Here is an 18,227-nt window from a genome sequence, read left to right on the forward strand (position 1 = left end):
GTCGTTTCCAATCCAAACAGGAGTAAATGTGAATATGGCATGGCAATAAGGCGGTAACAAACCAACAGATCTTTTCAGATTAGGATAAAAGCGATCTCCCTAAAAAAAAGTATTCTCTCCATGCAAAAGAAAAAAATATTCAGAGCAAAGGAACCATTGGATTACATCGTGGATATATACTTCATACCCGCAATACATGTTCGTATCTGTAAAGGGTTATGTCCATGAATACTCGTGGAAATCATCCACTGTTGCAAAAATCATAGATCTCTTTCTGAATTCCATAATAGTTCGCAATATACTCCTCATGTAGGCATGGGCCAGTAGAACTAAATTTGTGAATCCTAGGACCTTTTTCAGAATCAAACCCCAACACTCTTATTAAAAAGTGCGCATAAAAACTACCTCAGAATACCTCAGGCCTGGTACATACCTAAGATGCCCTATTCCAAGATTTTGCCTAGAGAATAGCTGCACAAATTGGAGTTTACTTACCAATTTCCAGAGGCTTTCCCACTCTCTGGGCACCTCCCCAGACATATTCTGCCAGGTTTTCACTGGCAACGTGTCCACAGAAAATCCCAAAGATGCGATTTTTATTCCACAGCTTGCAATTCTGTTTAAAACAAAGTCTGCTTTCTGCCCAAATTGGAATTACAAGGGGAATAGCAATGCGCCTGAGTCCTCAGTGCCTCCAGTGCAGTAATTATACTTACTAACATCCTGTACGTACCAAATGGGCTAGTGATTAGATAGGCGTGCCCATCTGTACAAGTAGAAAACTCAAGAAATTTGCAATGATTCTTTGATACAAATTCTTAAATTGCTTCCCCACTACTTACCTCAAATTCACTGGGAATATTCTGAAAACAGCAATTGCCCTTCAGCTGCAAAACCACACAGGCCATCACTTATTGCTTCAGCTGTACCAATACTGGTTCAGCCTCCATCGAAGCGGTGGCATGTCTGCATTCCAGATAGTGAGTGACTCCCTGAGCATTGCAAATAAGTAGACTGTCTGCTGATTCCCATTGACCTTTCAGTAGCATTTGTCACTATAGACCACCAGGTCCTCTTTCTCTCCTGCCCATCCTCTCATATATGTACTTCCTCACAATCATAGAATAATTCAGTTCCAGTTTTTTTTACAGACACCAATATATATATACTTAATTGCACCTATCTCTTTATTTCATGACTGACTTTCCTATACAATGCCTCTGTCACACATTTAGTCACATCAGAGCACTCGAGACCATGGACAGAGAAGGAGACTGACAAATAGAGGAAAAAGAGACGCATTAAGAAGTACAACATGGAAAAACAGTTAGAAATATGTTTTTATTCATAGTAACCTGGCTTATCGGTGTAGATGGCCTTGATGATAATTCAGTAGTTTTTAAATGTTATACAGACTGGAGGCACTAGAGTTAGGTTTTGGGAGATGTAATTGTATAGTTCCTGACAGTAAATAGGCACAAGTCAATTTACGAAGGTTGCAGTGTGGCGTTGAATAAACATGGGCATTGCTGTATTGTTGTTGAAACAGAATTTATTGCAGGGGACCAGGGTTGAATTTTACCTGGGATGCTCAGCTGGAACCAGCCTTTTTATGATGTCTAGCTCATGTGGCATTGAACGGATGGTTGAAGTCTCCATAGAAGCTAACAGAGTTGCTACAGTTGGTAAAAAGAATAGCGTGGAGCTGTAGAGGGCAACCTGAGAGGGTGATGTTTGATCACAGAAGTCAAACATGCTACTCTAGGTGAAGCCAAACTAAGTTTTGATCAGGGTTTTACTTCAGATAGAACATCTACACCGATAAGCCAGGTTACTATGAATAAAAACATAATTCTAACTGTTTTTCCATGTTGTACTTCTTAATGCGTCTCTTTTTCCTCTATTGTCAGTCTCCTTCTCTGTCCATGGTCTCGAGTGCTCTGATGTGACTAAATGTGTGACAGAGGCATTGTATAGGAAAGTCAGTCATGAAATAAAGAGATAGGTGTAAGTAAGTGGATTATTGTTTGGGTAGTACTGTCTCCCACCTCAAGGAATAATTACACTAACTTAGCAGGGTGAACCACAAAGCCACTAAATTAACCTGCGCTCAACCCTCTGACATCAATGGCACAGAACAGCTAGGCTTAACTTAGGGCAATGTGTACAGTTTTCTGCAGTACCAAAACCGTTATACATTTTTTTTAAAACAGCAAACAATACAAATTCCAAACCGAATTAGATTGGCATAAAATGTAAAACAAAATGACATCAAACAGCTAAAATCTAATAAGGGTAACCATAGATATGAATTTTTTAAGTTTTAAGTAACAAAAGCACCAAAAATCACTGGGCGCCAATGATTGTCTATGGAAGAGGTAGACCGGGACCTAGGTGCGATTTCATGCCAACCGCGATGGAGTCTTGGTTAGTTACAATCAGATTTATCCCAGTCAAAGATTTTACCTATTGATTTTTGTGGAACTCAAAATCCTGCAGTGGGGGCAAGTCCGAAGCGGTTTTGTGGTAGGTGCATAGAAATTGCCACCTTTGCAACAAGGTCCTCCTGCCCGGCAGCTATAGCCCTGCCAGTGAAAATAGCTTATGGGGCCTAGTCACTGCAGGAACATGCCAACTTTAATTTCACACATTTTCCACTTTTAAACATCAGGCACCTTACCTTGTGGGCAAAAAGTTGGATTTGGGAGTCACTTAATCACTTAATAATATTTAAAAGAAGGGTTATTTTGACAGGTTGGCAGTAGGGGTTTTAGGCTACGCCAGACAGGTTATACATGGTAGGCTTGAAGCCATGTTTTACTGGCCCACTCTGTGGATGGCGCAGTAGGCGCTAGAGTCCACAGGTGGCTTTTAACTAGTAAACTTTCTACACCATATGCTAGGAACATACAGGCAAATTAAATACATCAGACAGGAATGAGCCAACATCTCTGAAGAAGGAACACAGGCCCTTTACTAATGTTCACCAAGAGTAACAGTGCATAAACATTAAAGTCCAGCAAAAAGAGGGTACAGAAAAATACAAACATTCTGGGGTGAACATCCAGAAATGGTGGACTTTCTACAAAGGGACACTCATTCATGAAGGTTTGGGAGTGATCAGGTGCCTCAAGAGAGAATTTCCTAGCATATTCCAAAAATTGATTTTTACACAGCCCTCCGTGCCACCCATAGCTCGTCGTGCAACATATTTGCTCAGGAGCTGACAAAATGAAATGCTTTACTTGCTCTTTTCTTCCCAGACACCTATCAAAGCACCATATGTACTCTGCAATAAAGACTTGAGACAAATACAAAAGAGTGCAAGAAGGTTGGGACACATGAGTAGGTGGCGTGAAGAAGCCCAGGGACCTCGGACGGTGAGAGGATCTTGAGACAAATAGGCAGACTGTGAAAAACTCGAGGCACTTAATGTGAGGAGCTTCAGGCACACCGGCAGACAGAGTGAGAAACTTGAGACATTAACAAAAGGTAACAGGGGCATATGTTGCATTTTTTCAATTGTAGGCTCTTGAGGCATATGGTCAGATACTGTGCGAAATATGAGGCATAAACAGAGACAATGATAGTATCTTGAGGCACAGATAAACATTATGAGGTGCATGTGGCACTTGGACAGTGCAAGATGTTGATGAGCTAGAGGCACAGAGAGCTTGAGGTATGTGGACAATGTGAAAACCAGTGGTACTTGATATGGGGAGCTTCAGCACGCAGATAGTGAGCACAGAAAAAATTAAACATGCTTCGTTCAATTGCCTTTACTGCGTCAGAACACTGGAAAATGCTAAGTGAAATAAGTTGGATACAAGAAGGAGCAACAAGGCAAACGTGTAAGAAATTGTGAATGAGCACAGAAACAAATACAAATTGATTGTGCACTTCACTGATCTATAGGATCACATATCCTTTGGCACAGACCTGCTAAAAACTGCTTGTTAGAAACCATGAGCAAGGAAGCAGGGCCATAGGAGACTTGATTGAGATATCCACTTATAACTTCTGGACAGTGCAGCGTTTCCCAATTAAGGTCCTCTTGGCACTCTTGGGTGTTTGGGCATACAGATGGTTGTTTACTGCACATGGGTTATCCTGATGCAAGGAAGCTCTGTAGGGGATTTAGGTCTTGCACATTTTCATGAAATCAATGTCTTTGTATCAAGTAGATCATGTGTGGGGTGGGCTGTGGGGTGGACTGTGGGTGTTTGTCAGCCCAGAAACACCAAAACAACAATCAGATATCAGTCAGTATATGAGTACATTTTTATTGGATTCAGAGCTCAACTGAGATCAACAAATACAGAATTACAATTATTATTAATGATCTTAACATGATTAAGATGGAACACTTTTGCTTTTAAAACACACTATAAAATGGTACAGTAACAATATCGCCTACCCATACAACATTCAATAAAGATAAGATAAGATAAGATAAAATCTTCTGATTGTGGGTTTTATCTTAGAACAGCTTCAGAAAGCTTTTTAAAAACTTAAACAAGTTATGGCACACAAAATTCATTAACAGGAGAGTTACACAAAGTAATTAGATATTGGGCCAAGAATGCATTATACTTTAATTGAATAAGAATTATATAACGTCGTCATGCCGCTACTATACTCGCATTGGGACATATCAGTAAAACGTGAAGCAAATCTTGTCGGCCATCATTGCATAATTCACATATGCCTTTGGGGTTATTTGTACCTTCCCAGCTAGCTAAAAATGTTGCTAAAGGGAGTTTACCCAAACGTAAGAGTACAGCGCCTTACTCCATGCTCTAGTTGAAAACGCAAATAGGGAGCATAGGTTTTAAATTCTATTTGTTCTGCAAACACTTTATAATGCTTCAATTGAATGCGATGTTCTTTATCAGATTCATAACTGATGCTACGGACCAGATGTTTTAAAAACAATTTCAAGTGTGCTAGGGACCTCTCCTGTAAAAGTGCAACCGTGCATTGAGAAGCCTCAAAGGCTTTTACCATATTCCTTTTAAAAGTATACCCAGACGCTTCCTCTCTAAAAGTCTCCAGTTTTAACAGATGTCTTAAGGTGTCTGGCACTGCATGTAATAAATTGTACGCCCACCTTGTTAGGACTTGAGCTACATGTTCGGTATTTACACTACATAACCCAGAATGCTCAGCAAGGGAGGTGGGTTGTGTGCTGTCCGATACTGCTCTTGGACTGGTCAGGTGACAGGGAGGTTCTTAAGCCCTCCTCTGGAGTATCGCAGTGCTTGGCTTTCCTTGCGTGATTCCTGTTCTGATCCTTGGCTTCTGATTACCTACGTGGTCAGCTGTTCCAGAAATCTCTCTTGGTGGGATTGTAGCCTGTGATCCGCCCTATTCTGTCCTCAGGATATTCAACTTCGAGCTCGAGGTTGCGCTATGAGTCTGGGCAGGGGATTCCTGCAAACTATTGGTTTGGCTTTTCTTTGTTTTTGGTAAAGCGCGATATCGCACTACAAGTAGGCGGGAGTTAATTTTTTTATTTCAAAACTTTATTCAGCGCGAGGACCCGCTGCAACCTCGAACCGCATTTGCCTTTTGTATTTCTGACCCCGAACACTATCCGCCGGCATTGTTTTTCTGGCCGCTATTATCCTGGATGTGCTCCCTGCTACCGAATACGGGTAGCTTTGAACTCTGGAATTACATCAGCGTGAGGACGCGTTGACTTATCGGCTCATCAGTGACTTGCCTATTACCGCTCTCTCAGCGGTTATATTTTGTTGCCCCGAACACGTGGAAACGCCATTTCATTTGGAAGCTGCTATTAAGCTTTTGGACTCAGACGTTATTTATTTATTCTGCCTCACAAGGAGTCGTCCTATGTTTCAGTGGTGCATTATGCTCCTAGGCTGTTAAACTAAGGATCTACAACACTTATGCATCACTATTTTTTGTTTTGTCTTCTACAAGAGACCTATGAACATACTCCTGGATCGTATATGTAAAACTTCATCCAGTCGTGCAACAAAACACAAGTAAGTGTGGGATAGCACACAACTGGTGGGGGTTAGTGGGAGGTGTTGCGAATATTGTCTAAATCAGATAAATAGTTACCAAGAGTAATTGTTTCTGTTCTGTCATTTATTATATAGCTATCTCGTCTCTCACTGGACTGGATCTTTTCCTTTTGGCTGTTTGGGAACCTGGACGGACGGTCCTTCTTGGTCTATTCATTTTTTGGAGATACTTGCTTTTCTTCTGTGTGTTCTGTTGTGGCACGGAGAGGGCTGTATCTCTGGGAAACAGAGGGGCTCTAGCTTCGCTCCTGTGGAACTTGTACTTCTGCCTGGGACACCCTTTGCCGCCCGACACACCTAATAATATTGGAAATTACTCTGGCTGAGATTCCCGTTACCGATAGCTCGAGACGTAGGGCTTGAACTGGTACCGACTGCAACACTTTTAACAATTTTCGAATTGTGGGCCCTTCCTTTGTTTTTATAGATTGCCATGTTTTTAATTTGTGTGTATTCCATAGCTTAATAAAAAATCGGAGGGATTTTCATACCATAAACCTCCAACATTGGTGTAAAGTGTCTATTTCCCATAGAGAAGTACAGTCTCTGTAAAGCCCCAATGTGGAATTCTGCCTTCTGACTCAGCTGTTGGAGGTGGGCGGTATCTTGTAAATTAGACGTAAAAATACCACCCAAATAAACATACTCTCTTACTGCCTCTATCGGTTCGACTCCTAAAGACCAAATATAAGGTAAAGGCTTCCTTCTGCCACTGAAGGGGAGTGATTTAGTCTTAGTAATATTTGGCTCCAGAAAATTTTCTGTTGCATAAAGATTTAATTCATTCAGGGTTCTTTGCAGACCTATCGGGGTCTGATCGAGTATAACAATATCATCGGCATACATTAAACACAGTATATCAACTTGAACTAATTTAGGAGGGTAATTTTTTATTTGAGAAAGACACCCCGGAAGATTGCTAATGAAGGTGGAGAATAATAGGGGAGCTAATAAGCATCCCTGTGTCTGCCCGTTCAACAAAGGGATATGTTTGTGAGGCACTCTCTCTTCGCTCACACTTGTTCACAAAAATGTTTTCACCATTGAGAGTGAGATTAGACCTGGGTTTATATCTTTTAAGTACACACACCATGACCCGACAGACGAGTGTTAAGTAACGCATCTGGGGCAGGAGTACAATTGACTGTTGAACTCTGCCATTGGTCGTACAACGAATTGGTGTTTGGTGGGGGAGGCCTTCATTGTTGAATATTGACTGAGTGGGGGGCGGCTTCCTCCTTTTGTTTTTTAGATATGTTTGGTTAGGCCTTTTCTCTCCCCATTTGGACTCTGCACCATGTTGAAGTGTGAAGGGAGATTATTATTGTTAAGAGATCTTTGGGAATCCCCATATTAGCCAATTTTCTCCATTGTGTCAATCTTTCTACGCTATCGAACACCGACGAAAAATCAATAAAAGCACAATATAAAATTTGAGCATTTAACTTAACAAACTTATCAAGCACTGTTTGGAACACAGCAATATTGTCCAATGTAGAATGCTTTGGGGGAAACCCAGCCTGATACATGGGGATCACTTTTCTCGAAAACAGCCCAGTCTTTTAAGTGTTCCAAAACGCAAGCAGCAAAGATCTTATCAGTGACGTTGAGAAGAGCTATTTGTCTATAGTTTGCAGAATTCGTTCTGGCACCTTTTTTAGGAGGGGAACCACCACACTCCCTCGCCAAGATTCTGGTATTTCCCCGCTTTTCAGGCAATGCTGAAAGAGTAGGGCTAAGAATTTACCCCAGACATCAGCGTTTTTTTGTAAAACTTTAATTGGGATCTTATCTGGTCCTACCGCTGCTGAAGACCTGGAGGAGGATATCAGAATAGAGATTTGTCCTGCTGAAATTTTCATTGGTTCCTGCTCAGGTTGGTTCTTCAGTGCTTGATCCAGTCCGGGGAAAATTAGGTGCTGATGATTAGATTTATAGAGCCTTAGAATATACTTTTCCAAGTCAGATGATGATTCTAGTGTCGCTTGAGCAGATTTTCATATCCCCATCTGTGCAGAGATTATGTTCCAGAATGATTTATTATTTTTGTGTTTTAATGCTAATTGGATGTCGACCCAGACACCATCTCTTAGAGCTTGTCTTTCCTTCTCCGTTTTCCGTTGGTGGAGTTTTTTCAGTTTCCTTATTTCTCCTTGTCTTAAGACACAGAAAGAGTGAAATTGAATTCTAGTCAATTTATTTAATTGTTGAAAATTATTATCCACAAGTTTTCCCATATGACATGTTTTAACAATTTCTCATCTCACAGTATTTCCTTGGAGCGAGGCAACTGCTGATTGTAAAGTAGCTTCAAATCAGTGTATTGGATTGCCTATTTTACTCGTAGATGTTAGCAGATCTTGGGAAATTATATGATTTATTTTACTGATTGCTTTGGAATTCAAATGTATCCTTCCAGTTTTGTGATCTACAACTGCCTGTCCTTCAAAGGAATGGAGTGACCACGGGGAAATATGCTGAGTATAGACCACGGGGAAATATGCTGAGTATAGACGTCAATTTCTACAGAAAGTAATGCGTGATCATTTTCATGAGAATATGAGGTTCATGTTGGAAAATATATATTAAAAAGTAAGAGGTTAGGGGAAGTCTCCATTCTTTCTTTCTAGCACTTAATGCTAATGCATTGGACATTTGGGAGTGAGAACTCAATTTCCTCCGGGTCCCAGTCTATCTCTTATCTCAGTAGGATTGCTAGGCCTCCTTTTGTGTAGCCTCTTCTAGAGGCCTCTGCTGCTTTAACAAACATAAAGTAATCTTTTTGCGAGAAAGTTGTCATAGACAATGTTTCTTGCAGTAACACATTTGACGGTGAATATTCCAGAATAGAAAGCATTTTATCAGTTCTTTCCTGCGATGTTCCATGACACTATTGCATGTCTTTCGCTAAAAAGGCAATTTCAAGTCCTTGTCCAACTTATTTCTGTTCAGAGATCCTGCTATCCAAGCCCAGGAATTTTCATCTGGATGTGGCTTTTGCCATAAGTCCGATCCGTTCCAGAATTGCCGGAGATCTGCAGAGTGATGTCTTGCGCGTATTTCCTTTCTTTACCATCCATGCTTTGCTGATTAAAATTATTGTTAGAGATGTCTATTATTTCTTTAGCATCCCTCATCTGTTTGCATACAGAGCTGGCCTTTTTAACCATGGGGATATCAAAGCCGTTTTTATGAAGAATGCCTTGTTCTTTAATTATAATAGCTGGAACTACATTTGACCAGAACTCTACGTGAGCCGCTGAGCAGGTAATATTGTCAGGAAAAGAAACTAATTTAATTTCTCCTGTAGTTAACAATTGGAGCAGTCTAATCTTACGTAACAGTTCGACTATTCTCCCTTGGTTTAATGCCGCTAGGGAATATGGATTCTAACAGGTTTCAGATTGGGCTTTCGGAATCATCCTGGAAATTTTGATAGATGCGTTTATCTTCTGTTATATGTTCTTTTGATTTTGAACATTTTGATGAGAAATTTCGTGCTAGCGGATTTAAGACTTTTCTGTCTTTTATTTCCATTAGAGGGATGTTTGGGGGTGACTGCTGGCAAATATTGAGGGATCCGTTATGACTCGTCTTGATGGGGTTGGTTTCTTCCCCTTCTTGTTCTATTGGGCTTGCTTGGAATTATCTTTTCACAAAGCTCTTTTCGATATTCTCCGTTTTGCTCTTTTCTTTGTCAGCTTCGTCTTATTCTTTTTCCGAATTTGTATTTCTCCTTTTTATGAGGCTTTCTTACGGGTTCCAGTTGAAATGATTGGTTCCGGGTTGGGGCTTCCCCTGAGCCTCTCCTATCAATTATTTGGGAAGGGGAGAGACCAGTTTTTTGTGATTTTTACTTGAAAAATTGGAAATAAAGATCTGGGGTTTTGAATGGCATTCCCCTAAACACTTCCTGGGCAAGGATCTTTGAATAGTTTTTGAAGGGAGTAAATTTCATCACCATTTAGGGGATTCGTTTTTTGATTTTTTTGTATTTGTTTTTTTTCCAATCTGAATTTCCTTCTGCTTTGCTCCATTTTCTTGCAATGGGGAAATGCTCAGGACTGAGGGATTTACAAGACACTTCTCTTTACTGCCTGCGTCATACTGTAGAATAAGAGATTGAGCGTGTGTCGTTTGACCAGGTTGATTTGGTTGAATCAATAGTTTTTCTTTTTTTTTATCTACAAGATATTGAAGGATTCTGGTTTGAGATTCCAAAATCTGATCCGAGTTTTCCAAATCTTTTCCAAGAGTGTTAATATAGAATCCATAATTCTCTGTAGTGACAGAATAGTGTTTGATACAGGAACTTGTCTACTTGCTGATTGCTTTTTTTTTTTTTACTTTTTTTTTTTACAACAAGGGGTGGTGATGGACAGAGTCTCTGAATTAAGCAGAGTACTCTCACCCAGTCAAGAGATCAGGGCTAGATCCAACACCGTTTTTTAGCTCATTGCACCATCCCAGTTTCAGAACCTGGCTGTATGCAAATTAGTCTGTCCCTGGCCCAGTGCATCATGGGAACAGGGCAGACCAGACTACAAAAGCCAATTCTTACACTGGGAAGGAAACAAGCTTCCGGGGACCGGTTTCTGCCATTTCAGGCGTCTTCGGCCCGGCTTGCTTGAATCCTGATGGTGCAATGAGCAAGGGACTCACATCTGAGTATACCCTTCCACGCTTAGGGTGGACAAAATAATTTACAACAAGGGGTGGTGATGGACAGAGTCTCTGAATTAAGCAGAGTACTCTCACCCAGTCAAGAGATCAGGGCTAGATCCAACACCGTTTTTTAGCTCATTGCACCATCCCAGTTTCAGAACCTGGCTGTATGCAAATTAGTCTGTCCCTGGCCCAGTGCATCATGGGAACAGGGCAGACCAGACTACAAAAGCCAATTCTTACACTGGGAAGGAAACAAGCTTCCGGGGACCGGTTTCTGCCATTTCAGGCGTCTTCGGCCCGGCTTGCTTGAATCCTGATGGTGCAATGAGCAAGGGACTCACATCTGAGTATACCCTTCCACGCTTAGGGTGGACAAAATAATTTACAACAAGGGGTGGTGATGGACAGAGTCTCTGAATTAAGCAGAGTACTCTCACCCAGTCAAGAGATCAGGGCTAGATCCAACACCGTTTTTTAGCTCATTGCACCATCCCAGTTTCAGAACCTGGCTGTATGCAAATTAGTCTGTCCCTGGCCCAGTGCATCATGGGAACAGGGCAGACCAGACTACAAAAGCCAATTCTTACACTGGGAAGGAAACAAGCTTCCGGGGACCGGTTTCTGCCATTTCAGGCGTCTTCGGCCCGGCTTGCTTGAATCCTGATGGTGCAATGAGCAAGGGACTCACATCTGAGTATACCCTTCCACGCTTAGGGTGGACAAAATAATTTACAACAAGGGGTGGTGATGGACAGAGTCTCTGAATTAAGCAGAGTACTCTCACCCAGTCAAGAGATCAGGGCTAGATCCAACACCGTTTTTTAGCTCATTGCACCATCCCAGTTTCAGAACCTGGCTGTATGCAAATTAGTCTGTCCCTGGCCCAGTGCATCATGGGAACAGGGCAGACCAGACTACAAAAGCCAATTCTTACACTGGGAAGGAAACAAGCTTCCGGGGACCGGTTTCTGCCATTTCAGGCGTCTTCGGCCCGGCTTGCTTGAATCCTGATGGTGCAATGAGCAAGGGACTCACATCTGAGTATACCCTTCCACGCTTAGGGTGGACAAAATAATTTACAACAAGGGGTGGTGATGGACAGAGTCTCTGAATTAAGCAGAGTACTCTCACCCAGTCAAGAGATCAGGGCTAGATCCAACACCGTTTTTTAGCTCATTGCACCATCCCAGTTTCAGAACCTGGCTGTATGCAAATTAGTCTGTCCCTGGCCCAGTGCATCATGGGAACAGGGCAGACCAGACTACAAAAGCCAATTCTTACACTGGGAAGGAAACAAGCTTCCGGGGACCGGTTTCTGCCATTTCAGGCGTCTTCGGCCCGGCTTGCTTGAATCCTGATGGTGCAATGAGCAAGGGACTCACATCTGAGTATACCCTTCCACGCTTAGGGTGGACAAAATAATTTACAACAAGGGGTGGTGATGGACAGAGTCTCTGAATTAAGCAGAGTACTCTCACCCAGTCAAGAGATCAGGGCTAGATCCAACACCGTTTTTTAGCTCATTGCACCATCCCAGTTTCAGAACCTGGCTGTATGCAAATTAGTCTGTCCCTGGCCCAGTGCATCATGGGAACAGGGCAGACCAGACTAAAAAAGCCAATTCTTACACTGGGAAGGAAACAAGCTTCCGGGGACCGGTTTCTGCCATTTCAGGCGTCTTCGGCCCGGCTTGCTTGAATCCTGATGGTGCAATGAGCAAGGGACTCACATCTGAGTATACCCTTCCACGCTTAGGGTGGACAAAATAATTTACAACAAGGGGTGGTGATGGACAGAGTCTCTGAATTAAGCAGAGTACTCTCACCCAGTCAAGAGATCAGGGCTAGATCCAACACCGTTTTTTCGCTCATTGCACCATCCCAGTTTCAGAACCTGGCTGTATGCAAATTAGTCTGTCCCTGGCCCAGTGCATCATGGGAACAGGGCAGACCAGACTACAAAAGCCAATTCTTACACTGGGAAGGAAACAAGCTTCCGGGGACCGGTTTCTGCCATTTCAGGCGTCTTCGGCCCGGCTTGCTTGAATCCTGATGGTGCAATGAGCAAGGGACTCACATCTGAGTATACCCTTCCACGCTTAGGGTGGACAAAATAATTTACAACAAGGGGTGGTGATGGACAGAGTCTCTGAATTAAGCAGAGTACTCTCACCCAGTCAAGAGATCAGGGCTAGATCCAACACCGTTTTTTAGCTCATTGCACCATCCCAGTTTCAGAACCTGGCTGTATGCAAATTAGTCTGTCCCTGGCCCAGTGCATCATGGGAACAGGGCAGACCAGACTACAAAAGCCAATTCTTACACTGGGAAGGAAACAAGCTTCCGGGGACCGGTTTCTGCCATTTCAGGCGTCTTCGGCCCGGCTTGCTTGAATCCTGATGGTGCAATGAGCAAGGGACTCACATCTGAGTATACCCTTCCACGCTTAGGGTGGACAAAATAATTTACAACAAGGGGTGGTGATGGACAGAGTCTCTGAATTAAGCAGAGTACTCTCACCCAGTCAAGAGATCAGGGCTAGATCCAACACCGTTTTTTAGCTCATTGCACCATCCCAGTTTCAGAACCTGGCTGTATGCAAATTAGTCTGTCCCTGGCCCAGTGCATCATGGGAACAGGGCAGACCAGACTACAAAAGCCAATTCTTACACTGGGAAGGAAACAAGCTTCCGGGGACCGGTTTCTGCCATTTCAGGCGTCTTCGGCCCGGCTTGCTTGAATCCTGATGGTGCAATGAGCAAGGGACTCACATCTGAGTATACCCTTCCACGCTTAGGGTGGACAAAATAATTTACAACAAGGGGTGGTGATGGACAGAGTCTCTGAATTAAGCAGAGTACTCTCACCCAGTCAAGAGATCAGGGCTAGATCCAACACCGTTTTTTAGCTCATTGCACCATCCCAGTTTCAGAACCTGGCTGTATGCAAATTAGTCTGTCCCTGGCCCAGTGCATCATGGGAACAGGGCAGACCAGACTACAAAAGCCAATTCTTACACTGGGAAGGAAACAAGCTTCCGGGGACCGGTTTCTGCCATTTCAGGCGTCTTCGGCCCGGCTTGCTTGAATCCTGATGGTGCAATGAGCAAGGGACTCACATCTGAGTATACCCTTCCACGCTTAGGGTGGACAAAATAATTTACAACAAGGGGTGGTGATGGACAGAGTCTCTGAATTAAGCAGAGTACTCTCACCCAGTCAAGAGATCAGGGCTAGATCCAACACCGTTTTTTAGCTCATTGCACCATCCCAGTTTCAGAACCTGGCTGTATGCAAATTAGTCTGTCCCTGGCCCAGTGCATCATGGGAACAGGGCAGACCAGACTACAAAAGCCAATTCTTACACTGGGAAGGAAACAAGCTTCCGGGGACCGGTTTCTGCCATTTCAGGCGTCTTCGGCCCGGCTTGCTTGAATCCTGATGGTGCAATGAGCAAGGGACTCACATCTGAGTATACCCTTCCACGCTTAGGGTGGACAAAATAATTTACAACAAGGGGTGGTGATGGACAGAGTCTCTGAATTAAGCAGAGTACTCTCACCCAGTCAAGAGATCAGGGCTAGATCCAACACCGTTTTTTAGCTCATTGCACCATCCCAGTTTCAGAACCTGGCTGTATGCAAATTAGTCTGTCCCTGGCCCAGTGCATCATGGGAACAGGGCAGACCAGACTACAAAAGCCAATTCTTACACTGGGAAGGAAACAAGCTTCCGGGGACCGGTTTCTGCCATTTCAGGCGTCTTCGGCCCGGCTTGCTTGAATCCTGATGGTGCAATGAGCAAGGGACTCACATCTGAGTATACCCTTCCACGCTTAGGGTGGACAAAATAATTTACAACAAGGGGTGGTGATGGACAGAGTCTCTGAATTAAGCAGAGTACTCTCACCCAGTCAAGAGATCAGGGCTAGATCCAACACCGTTTTTTAGCTCATTGCACCATCCCAGTTTCAGAACCTGGCTGTATGCAAATTAGTCTGTCCCTGGCCCAGTGCATCATGGGAACAGGGCAGACCAGACTACAAAAGCCAATTCTTACACTGGGAAGGAAACAAGCTTCCGGGGACCGGTTTCTGCCATTTCAGGCGTCTTCGGCCCGGCTTGCTTGAATCCTGATGGTGCAATGAGCCGGGACAGACTAATTTGCATATAGCCAGGTTCTGAGCTGGGATGGGGCAGTGAGATAAATAACGGTGATGGATCAAGCCCTGATCTTTGGACTGGGTAAGAGTGGTCTGCTTAATTCAGACACTCTGTTCATCACCACCCCCTTTTCTGAATCGTTTTTGGCCACTATAGGTGTGGCAGGGTATACTCAGACATGAGTCCCTTTCTCACTGCTCCATCAGGATTCAAGCAAGCCGGGCCGAAGAGGCTGAAATGCCAGAAACCGGTCCCCGGTAGCTTGTCTCCTTTCTGGTGAAGAATTGGCTTGGTAGTTTGGTCTGCCCTGTTCCCATGATGCATTGGGCCAGGGACAGACTAATTTGCATATAGCCAGGTTCTGAGCTGGGATGGGGCAGTGAGATAAATAACGGTGATGGATCAAGCCCTGATCTTTGGACTGGGTAAGAGTGGTCTGCTTAATTCAGACACTCTGTTCATCACCACCCCCTTTTCTGAATCGTTTTTGGCCACTATAGGTGTGGCAGGGTATACTCAGACATGAGTCCCTTTCTCACTGCTCCATCAGGATTCAAGCAAGCCGGGCCGAAGAGGCTGAAATGCCAGAAACCGGTCCCCGGTAGCTTGTCTCCTTTCTGGTGAAGAATTGGCTTGGTAGTTTGGTCTGCCCTGTTCCCATGATGCATTGGGCCAGGGACAGACTAATTTGCATATAGCCAGGTTCTGAGCTGGGATGGGGCAGTGAGATAAATAACGGTGATGGATCAAGCCCTGATCTTTGGACTGGGTAAGAGTGGTCTGCTTAATTCAGACACTCTGTTCATCACCACCCCCTTTTCTGAATCGTTTTTGGCCACTATAGGTGTGGCAGGGTATACTCAGACATGAGTCCCTTTCTCACTGCTCCATCAGGATTCAAGCAAGCCGGGCCGAAGAGGCTGAAATGCCAGAAACCGGTCCCCGGTAGCTTGTCTCCTTTCTGGTGAAGAATTGGCTTGGTAGTTTGGTCTGCCCTGTTCCCATGATGCATTGGGCCAGGGACAGACTTATTTGCATATAGCCAGGTTCTGAGCTGGGATGGGGCAGTGAGATAAATAACGGTGATGGATCAAGCCCTGATCTTTGGACTGGGTAAGAGTGGTCTGCTTAATTCAGACACTCTGTTCATCACCACCCCCTTTTCTGAATCGTTTTTGGCCACTATAGGTGTGGCAGGGTATACTCAGACATGAGTCCCTTTCTCACTGCTCCATCAGGATTCAAGCAAGCCGGGCCGAAGAGGCTGAAATGCCAGTAAACGGTCCCCGGTAGCTTGTCTCCTTTCTGGTGAAGAATTGGCTTGGTAGTTTGGTCTGCCCTGTTCCCATGATGCATTGGGCCAGGGACAGACTAATTTGCATATAGCCAGGTTCTGAGCTGGGATGGGGCAGTGAGATAAATAACGGTGATGGATCAAGCCCTGATCTTTGGACTGGGTAAGAGTGGTCTGCTTAATTCAGACACTCTGTTCATCACCACCCCCTTTTCTGAATCGTTTTTGGCCACTATAGGTGTGGCAGGGTATACTCAGACATGAGTCCCTTTCTCACTGCTCCATCAGGATTCAAGCAAGCCGGGCCGAAGAGGCTGAAATGCCAGAAACCGGTCCCCGGTAGCTTGTCTCCTTTCTGGTGAAGAATTGGCTTGGTAGTTTGGTCTGCCCTGTTCCCATGATGCATTGGGCCAGGGACAGACTAATTTGCATATAGCCAGGTTCTGAGCTGGGATGGGGCAGTGAGATAAATAACGGTGATGGATCAAGCCCTGATCTTTGGACTGGGTAAGAGTGGTCTGCTTAATTCAGACACTCTGTTCATCACCACCCCCTTTTCTGAATCGTTTTTGGCCACTATAGGTGTGGCAGGGTATACTCAGACATGAGTCCCTTTCTCACTGCTCCATCAGGATTCAAGCAAGCCGGGCCGAAGAGGCTGAAATGCCAGAAACCGGTCCCCGGTAGCTTGTCTCCTTTCTGGTGAAGAATTGGCTTGGTAGTTTGGTCTGCCCTGTTCCCATGATGCATTGGGCCAGGGACAGACTAATTTGCATATAGCCAGGTTCTGAGCTGGGATGGGGCAGTGAGATAAATAACGGTGATGGATCAAGCCCTGATCTTTGGACGGGGTAAGAGTGGTCTGCTTAATTCAGACACTCTGTTCATCACCACCCCCTTTTCTGAATCGTTTTTGGCCACTATAGGTGTGGCAGGGTATACTCAGACATGAGTCCCTTTCTCACTGCTCCATCAGGATTCAAGCAAGCCGGGCCGAAGAGGCTGAAATGCCAGAAACCGGTCCCCGGTAGCTTGTCTCCTTTCTGGTGAAGAATTGGCTTGGTAGTTTGGTCTGCCCTGTTCCCATGATGCATTGGGCCAGGGACAGACTAATTTGCATATAGCCAGGTTCTGAGCTGGGATGGGGCAGTGAGATAAATAACGGTGATGGATCAAGCCCTGATCTTTGGACTGGGTAAGAGTGGTCTGCTTAATTCAGACACTCTGTTCATCACCACCCCCTTTTCTGAATCGTTTTTGGCCACTATAGGTGTGGCAGGGTATACTCAGACATGAGGCCCTTTCTCACTGCTCCATCAGGATTCAAGCAAGCCGGGCCGAAGAGGCTGAAATGCCAGAAACCGGTCCCCGGTAGCTTGTCTCCTTTCTGGTGAAGAATTGGCTTGGTAGTTTGGTCTGCCCTGTTCCCATGATGCATTGGGCCAGGGACAGACTAATTTTCATATAGCCAGGTTCTGAGCTGGGATGGGGCAGTGAGATAAATAACGGTGATGGATCAAGCCCTGATCTTTGGACTGGGTAAGAGTGGTCTGCTTAATTCAGACACTCTGTTCATCACCACCCCCTTTTCTGAATCGTTTTTGGCCACTATAGGTGTGGCAGGGTATACTCAGACATGAGTCCCTTTCTCACTGCTCCATCAGGATTCAAGCAAGCCGGGCCGAAGAGGCTGAAATGCCAGAAACCGGTCCCCGGTAGCTTGTCTCCTTTCTGGTGAAGAATTGGCTTGGTAGTTTGGTCTGCCCTGTTCCCATGATGCATTGGGCCAGGGACAGACTAATTTGCATATAGCCAGGTTCTGAGCTGGGATGGGGCAGTGAGATAAATAACGGTGATGGATCAAGCCCTGATCTTTGGACTGGGTAAGAGTGGTCTGCTTAATTCAGACACTCTGTTCATCACCACCCCCTTTTCTGAATCGTTTTTGGCCACTATAGGTGTGGCAGGGTATACTCAGACATGAGTCCCTTTCTCACTGCTCCATCAGGATTCAAGCAAGCCGGGCCGAAGAGGCTGAAATGCCAGAAACC

At 44.5% G+C, this 18,227-nt stretch overlaps 1 protein-coding gene across 12 annotated transcripts in view; it reads right to left on the reverse strand.

Moving 5' to 3' along the window:
* Positions 1–18,227, reverse strand: part of LRRC27 (leucine rich repeat containing 27) — an 801,922-nt gene that overhangs the window by 42,054 nt on the left and 741,641 nt on the right. The window lies entirely within an intron of this gene.

The sequence above is a fragment of the Lissotriton helveticus genome, chromosome 5_1 (assembly GCF_964261635.1).
Source record: "Lissotriton helveticus chromosome 5_1, aLisHel1.1, whole genome shotgun sequence".
Taxonomy (NCBI): domain Eukaryota; kingdom Metazoa; phylum Chordata; class Amphibia; order Caudata; family Salamandridae; genus Lissotriton; species Lissotriton helveticus.